Raw genomic sequence first — 8,008 nt, 5'->3', positions numbered from 1 at the left:
TTAAACCTGAATAAAGTGCTCTTGCACCTAAAGGAATGGTTTATTGAATCTCGATCGTAGTGATACACATTTTCATGCCAAAAGATATAAGATAGTAATGATAGTACCACTTACTTGTGGCACTGCCATGTAAGTCATAATGGATCTTTGGACTCACTCGTTTTTTGAAAAGTTTGAGACATGCGAACCATGTCTATTGGTCTATATGCATGAAGAAACTCCATGCAGATGGATCATTTGGACTCACTTGATTTTGAATCACTTGATATGCAAATCATACCACATGGGCAAGATGACTGAAAAGCCTCGTTTTCAGTAAGATGGAACAAGATAGCAACTTGTTGGAAGTAACACATTTTGATGTGTACAGTCCAATGAGTGCTGAGGCATGCAGTGAATGTCGTTATGTTCTTACTTCACAGATGATTCGAGTAGATGTTGAGAATATTTACTTGATGAAACACAAGTCTGAATTATTGAATGGTTCAAGTAATTTCAGAGTGAAGTAGAAGATCATTGTGACAAGAGGATATAATGTCTATGATATGATCATAGAGATGAATATCTGAGTTACGAGTTTTGGCACACAATTAAGACATTGTGGAAATTGTTTCGCAATTAATACCGCCTGGAACACCATAGTGTGATGGTGTGTCCGAACATCATAGTTGCACCCTATTGGATATGGTGCGTACCATGATGTCTCTTATCGAATTACCACTATTGTCCATGGGTTAGGCATTAGAGACAACCACATTCACTTTAAATAGGGCACCACGTAATTCCGTTGAGACGACACCGTTTGGAGAAACCTAAGTTGTCGTTTCTTAAAAGTTTGGGGCTGCGACGCTTATGTGAAAAAGTTTCAGGCCGATAAGCTCGAACCCAAAGCGGATAAATACATCTTCATAGGACAACCCAAAAACAGTTGGGTATGCCTTCTGTCTCAGATCCGAAAGCAATAAAGGATTGTTTCTAGAATCGGGTCCTTTCTCGAGGAAAAGTTTCTCTCAAAAGAATTGAGTGGGAGGATGGTGGAGACTTGATGAGGTTATTGAACCGTCACTTCAACTAGTGTATAGCAGGGCACAAAGAGTTGTTCCTGTGGCACCTACACCAATTGAAGTGGAAGCTTATGATAGTCATCATGAAGTTTCGGATCAAGTCACTACCGTACCTCGTAGGGTGACAAGGATGCGTACTACTTTAGAGTGGTACGGTAATCCTGTCTTGAAGGTCATGTTGCTAGATAACAATGAACCTACGAGCTATGGAGAAGCGATGGTGGGCCCAAATTCCGACAAATGGTTAGAAGCCATGAAATCCGAGATAGGATCCATGTATAAAAACAAAGTATAGACTTTGGAAGAACTACTTGATGGTCGTAAGGCTGTTGAGTACAGGTGGATTTTAAAGGAAGACGGACGATGATGGTAAATGTCACCATTAAGAAAGCTCGACTTGTCGTTAAGATGTTTTCTGACAAGTTCAAGGAGTTGACTACGGTGAGATTTTCTCACTCGTAGCGATGCTAAGAGTCTGTTGGAATTATATTAGTGATTACTGCATTATTTATGAAATCTTGCAGAGAGGATGTCAAAACATTGTTTCCTCGACGATTTTCTTGAGGAAAGGTTGTATGTGATACAACCGGAAGGTTTCGTCAATCCTGAAAGATGCTAATAAGTATGCAAAGCTCCAGCTATCCTTCTGAGGACTGGAGAAAGCATTTCGGAGTTGGAATGTATGCTTTGATGACATGATCAAAGATTTTGGGTGTATACAAAGTTTATGAGAAACTGGTATTTCCAAAGAAGTGAGTGGGAGCACTATAGATTTTCTGACATATTGATGATCAGAAATGATGTAGAACTTCTAGAAAGCATATAGGGTTATTTGAAAGGTGTTTTTCAATAGAAAACCTGGAATAAGCTACTTGAGCATTGAGCATCAAGACCTATAAGGATAGATCAAAACGCTTAATGGTACTTTCAAATGAGCACATACCTTGACATGATCTTGAAGGTGTTCAAGATGAACCAGTCAAAGAAGGAGTTCTTGCCTGAGTTGTAAGGTACGAAGTTAAGACTTAAAGCGGAAGCAACGCAAAATAGAGAGAAAGGACGAAGGTCATCCCCTATGCTTAAGACGTAGGCTCTACAGTATGCTATGCTGTGTACCGCACCTTAAGTGTGCCTTGCCATGAGTTAGTCAAGGGGTACAAGAGTGATCCAAGAATGGATCACAGACAACGGTCAAAGTTATCCTTAGTAACTAGTGGACTAAGGAATTTTCTCGATTATGGAGGTGGTAAAAGAGTTCGTCGTAAAGGTTACGTCGATGCAAGCTTAACACCTATCCGATATAGCTCTAAGTAGAGATACCGGATACATACAATGGGGCAACAATTTAGAATAGCTCCAAGTGGAACAGTTATTTGGAATGACTCCAATGTGACCTAGGAGTTGATCACGGGATGATGTGTTACAGAACGAGTAAAGTGACTTGCCGGTAACGAGATTGAACAAGGTATTGGATACCGACGATCGAGTATCGGGCAAGTAACATACCGATAGACAAAGGGAATTGAATACAGGATTGATTAAGTCCTTGACATCGTGGTTCATCCGATGAGATCATCGTGGAACATGTGGGAGCCATAATGGGTATCCAGATCCCGCTGTTGGTTATTGACCGGAGAACGTCTCGGTCATGTCTGCATGTCTCCCGAACCCGTAGGGTCTACACACTTAAGGTTCGATGACGCTAGGGTTATAAAGGAAGCTTGTATGTGGTTACCGAATGTTGTTCGGAGTCCCGGATGAGATCCCGGATGTCACGAGGAGTTCCGGAATGGTCTAGAGGTAAAGATTTATATATGGAAAGTTGTTGTTCGGGTTCCGGAAAAAGTTCGGGTTTTTTTCGGTATTGTACCGGGAAGCTTCCAGAAGGTTCCGAAGCATTCCGGAGGGGTCCGGAGGTCCGGAAATTGTTCCACCACGTCCAATGCAGTAGCATGGGCTGTAGGGGGGCGCCCTAGCCTTAATGGGCCAGGGGAACCAGCCCCCCCAAGGCCCATGCGCATGGGAAGGGGAAACCCTAAAGGGGGAGGCCTCCACTTGACTTGGGAGGCACTCCTCCCCCCTTGGCCGCACCCCTTGGGGTGGGAAACCCTAAAGGGGGCGCAGCCCCCTTCCCCCCTATATATACTTGAGGTTTGGGGCTTCTAAAGACATGATGAGAACTTCTCCTCTTGGTGCAGCCCTGCCTCTCTCCCTCCTCCTCCTCTCCCATGGTGCTTGGCGAAGCCCTGCTGGATTGCCACGCTCCTCCACCACCACCACGCCGTTGTGCTGCTGTTGGATGGAGTCTTCCTCAACCTCTCCCTCTCTCCTTGCTGGATCAAGGCGTGGGATACGTCACCGGGCTGTACGTGTGTTGAACGCGGAGGTGCCGTGCGTTCGGCACTTGATCATCGGTGATTTGAATCACGACGAGTACGACTTCATCAACCTCGTTCACTTGAATGCTTCCGCTTAGTGATCTACAAGGGTATGTAGATGCACTCTCCTTCCCCTCGTTGCTGGTTTCTCCATAGATAGATCTTGGTGACACGTAGGAAAATTTTGAATTTCTGCTACGTTCCCCAACAGTGGCATCATGAGCTAGGTCTATTGCGTAGATTCTTTGCACGAGTAGAACACAAAGTAGTTGTGGGCGTTGATGTTGTTCAATATGCTTACCGTTACTAGTCCAATCTTGTTTCGACGGTATTGTGGGATGAAGCGGCCCGGACCGACCTTACACGTACTCTTACGTGAGACAGGTTCCACCGATTGACATGCACTTGGTGCATAAGGTGGCTAGCGGGTGCCAGTCTCTCCCACTTTAGTCGGAACGGATTCGATGAAAAGGGTCCTTATGAAGGGTAAATAGCAATTGGCATATCACGTTGTGGTTTTGCGTAGGTAAGAAACGTTCTTGCTAGAAACCCATAGCAGCCACGTAAAACATGCAAACAACAATTAGAGGACGTCTAACTTGTTTTTGCAGGGTATGCTTTGTGATGTGATATGGCCAAGAAGAATGTGATGAATGATATGTGATGTATGAGATTGATCATGTTCTTGTAATAGGATTCACGACTTGCATGTCGATGAGTATGACAACCGGCAGGAGCCATAGGAGTTGTCTTTATTTATTGTATGACCTGCGTGTCATTGAACAACGCCATGTAACTTACTTTACTTTATTGCTAAACGCGTTAGCCATAGAAGTAGAAGTAGTCGTTGGCGTGACAACTTCATGAAGACACGATGATGGAGATCATGGTGTCATGCCGGTGACAAGATGATCATGGAGCCCCGAAGATGGAGATCAATGGAGCTATATGATATTGGCCATATCATGTCACAACTATATAATTGCATGTGATGTTTATTATGATTATGCATCTTGTTTACTTAGGACGACGGTAGTAAATAAGATGATCCCTTACAAAATTTCAAGAAGTGTTCTCCCCTAACTGTGCACCGTTGCTACAGTTCGTCGCTTCTAAGCACCACGTGATGATCGGGTGTGATGGATTCTTACGTTCACATACAACGGGTGTAAGACAGTTTTACACAGCGAAAACACTTAGGGTTAACTTGACGAGCCTAGCATGTACATACATGGCCTCGGAACACGGAGACTGAAAGGTCGAGCTTGAGTCATATAGTAGATACGATCAACATGAAGATGTTCACCGATGATGACTAGTCCGTCTCACGTGATGATCGGACACGACCTAGTTGACTCGGATCATGTTATCACTTAGATGACCAGAGGGATGTCTATCTGAGTGGGAGTTCATAAGATGAACTTAATTATCTTGAACATAGTCAAAAGACCTTTTGCAAATTATGTCGTAGCTCGCGCTTTAGTTCCACTGTTTAGATATGTTCCTAGAGAAAATATAGTTGAAAGTTGAAAGTAGCGATTATGCGGACAGTATAAAGCTTATGTCCTTAATACACCGCTCAGTGTGCTGAACCCCAAACGTCATTTGTGGATGTTACGAACATCGGACATACACGTTTTGATAAGTACGTGATAGTTCAGTTAAACGGTTTAGAGTTGAGGCACCAAAGATGTTTTTGAAACGTCGCGGAACATGTGAGATGTTTCGAGGGCTGAAATTGGGATTTCAGGCTTGTGCCCACGTCAAGAGGTATGAGACCTCCGACGATTTTCTTAGCCTGCAAACTAAGGGAGAAAACCTCAATCGTTGAGCTTGTGCTCAGATGGTCTGAGTACAACAATCACTTTAATCGAGTGGGAGTTGATCTTCCAAATGAGATGGTGATGTTTCTCCAAAAGTCATTGCCACCAAGCTACTAGAGCTTTGTGATGAACTATAACATATCAAGGATAGAGATGATGATCCTTGAGGTATTCGCGTTGTTTGACATCGCGACAGTAGAAATCAAGAAGGAGCATCAATTGTTGATGGTTGGTGAAACCACTAGTTTCAAGAAGGGCAAGGGCAAGAAGGGATACTTCATGAAACGGCAAATCAGTTACTGCTCTAGTGAAGAAACCCAATGTTGAACCCAAACCCGAGACTAAGTGCTTCTGTAATAAAGGGAACAGCCACTGGAGCAGAATTACCCTAGATACTTGGTAGATGAGAAGGCTGGCAAGGTCGATAGAAGTATATTGGATATACATTGTGTTGATGTGTACTTTACTAGTACTCCTAGTAGCACCAGGGTATTAGATACCGGTTCGGTTGCTAAGTGTTAGTAACTCGAAATAAAAGCTACAGAGTAAACGGAGACTAGCTAAAGGTGAGCTGACGATATGTGTTGGAAGTATTTCCAAGTTTGATGTGATCAAACATCGCACGCTCCCTCTACCATCAAGATTAGTATTAAACCTGAATAAAGTGCTCTTGCACCTAAAGGAATGGTTTATTGAATCTCGATCGTAGTGATACACATTTTCATGCCAAAAGATATAAGATAGTAATGATAGTACCACTTACTTGTGGCACTGCCATGTAAGTCATAATGGTATAAAACGCATGAAGAAGCTCCATGTTGATGGATCTTTGGACTCACTCGTTTTTTGAAAAGTTTGAGACATGCGAACCATGTCTATTGGTGTATATGCATGAAGAAACTCCATGCAGATGGATCATTTGGACTCACTTGATTTTGAATCACTTGATATGCAAATCATACCACATGGGCAAGATGACTGATAAGCCTCGTTTTCAGTAAGATGGAACAAGATAGCAACTTGTTGGAAGTAACACATTTTGATGTGTACAGTCCAATGAGTGCTGAGGCATGCAGTGAATATCGTTATGTTCTTACTTCACAGATGATTCGAGTAGATGTTGAGAATATTTACTTGATGAAACACAAGTCTGAATTATTGAATGGTTCAAGTAATTTCAGAGTGAAGTAGAAGATCATTGTGACAAGAGGATATAATGTCTATGATATGATCATGGAGATGAATATCTGAGTTACGAGTTTTGGCACACAATTAAGACATTGTGGAAATTGTTTCGCAATTAATACCACCTGGAACACCATAGTGTGATGGTGTGTGCGAACATCATAGTTGCACCCTATTGGATATGGTGCGTACCATGATGTCTCTTATCAAATTACCACTGTCATTCATGGGTTAGGCATTAGAGACAACCACACTCACTTTAAAAGGGTACCACGTAATTCCGTTGAGACGACACCGTTTGGAGAAACCTAAGTTGTCGTTTCTTAAAAGTTTGGGGCTGCGACGCTTATGTGAAAAAGTTTCAGGCCGATAAGCTCGAACCCAAAGCGGATAAATACATCTTCATAGGACAACCCAAAAACAGTTGGGTATGCCTTCTGTCTCAGATCTGAAAGCAATAAAGGATTGTTTCTAGAATCGGGTCCTTTCTCGAGGAAAAGTTTCTCTTGAAAGAATTGAGTGGGAGGATGGTGGAGACTTGATGAGGTTATTGAACCGTCACTTCAACTAGTGTATAGCAGGGCACAAAGAGTTGTTCCTGTGGCACCTACACCAATTGAAGTGGAAGCTTATGATAGTGATCATGAAGTTTCGGATCAAGTCACTACCGTACCTCGTAGGGTGACAAGGATGCGTACTACTTTAGAGTGGTACGGTAATCATGTCTTGAAGGTCATGTTGCTAGACAACAATGAACCTACGAGCTATGGAGAAGCGATGGTGGGCCCAAATTCCGACAAATGGTTAGAAGCCATGAAATCCGAGATAGGATCCATGAAATCCGTTCTTGCTAGAAACCCATGGCAGCCACGTAAAACATGCAACAACAATTAGAGGACGTCTAACTTGTTTTTGCAGGGTATGCTATGTGATGTGATATGGCCAAGAAGAATGTGATGAATGATATGTGATGTATGAGATTGATCATGTTCTTTGTAATAGGATTCACGACTTGCATGTCGATGAGTATGACAACCGGCAGGAGCCATAGGAGTTGTCTTTATTTTTGTATGACCTGCGTGTCATTGAAGTACGCCATGTAACTTACTTTACTTCATTGCTAAACGCGTTAGTCATAGAAGTAGAAGTAGTCGTTGGCGTGAAAACTTCATGAAGACACGATGATGGAGATCATGATGATGGAGATCATGGTGTCAAGCCGGTGACAAGATGATCATGGAGCCCCGAAGATGGAGATCAATGGAGCTATATGATATTGGCCATATCATGTCACAACTATATAATTGCATGTGATGTTTATTATGTTTATGCATCTTGTTTACTTAGGACGACGGTAGTAAATAAGATGATCCCTTACAAAAATTTCAAGAAGTGTTCTCCCCTAATTGTGCACCGTTGCTACAGTTCGGCGCTTCTAAGCACCACGTGATGATCGGGTGTGATGGATTCTTACGTTCACATACAACGGGTGTAAGACAGTTTTACACAGCGAAAACACTTAGGGTTAACTTGACGAGCCTAGCATGTGCAGACATGG

This window comes from Triticum aestivum, chromosome 3B (assembly GCF_018294505.1).
Source record: "Triticum aestivum cultivar Chinese Spring chromosome 3B, IWGSC CS RefSeq v2.1, whole genome shotgun sequence".
Lineage (NCBI taxonomy): Eukaryota > Viridiplantae > Streptophyta > Magnoliopsida > Poales > Poaceae > Triticum > Triticum aestivum.
Note: the sequence above shows the minus strand (reverse complement) of the source record.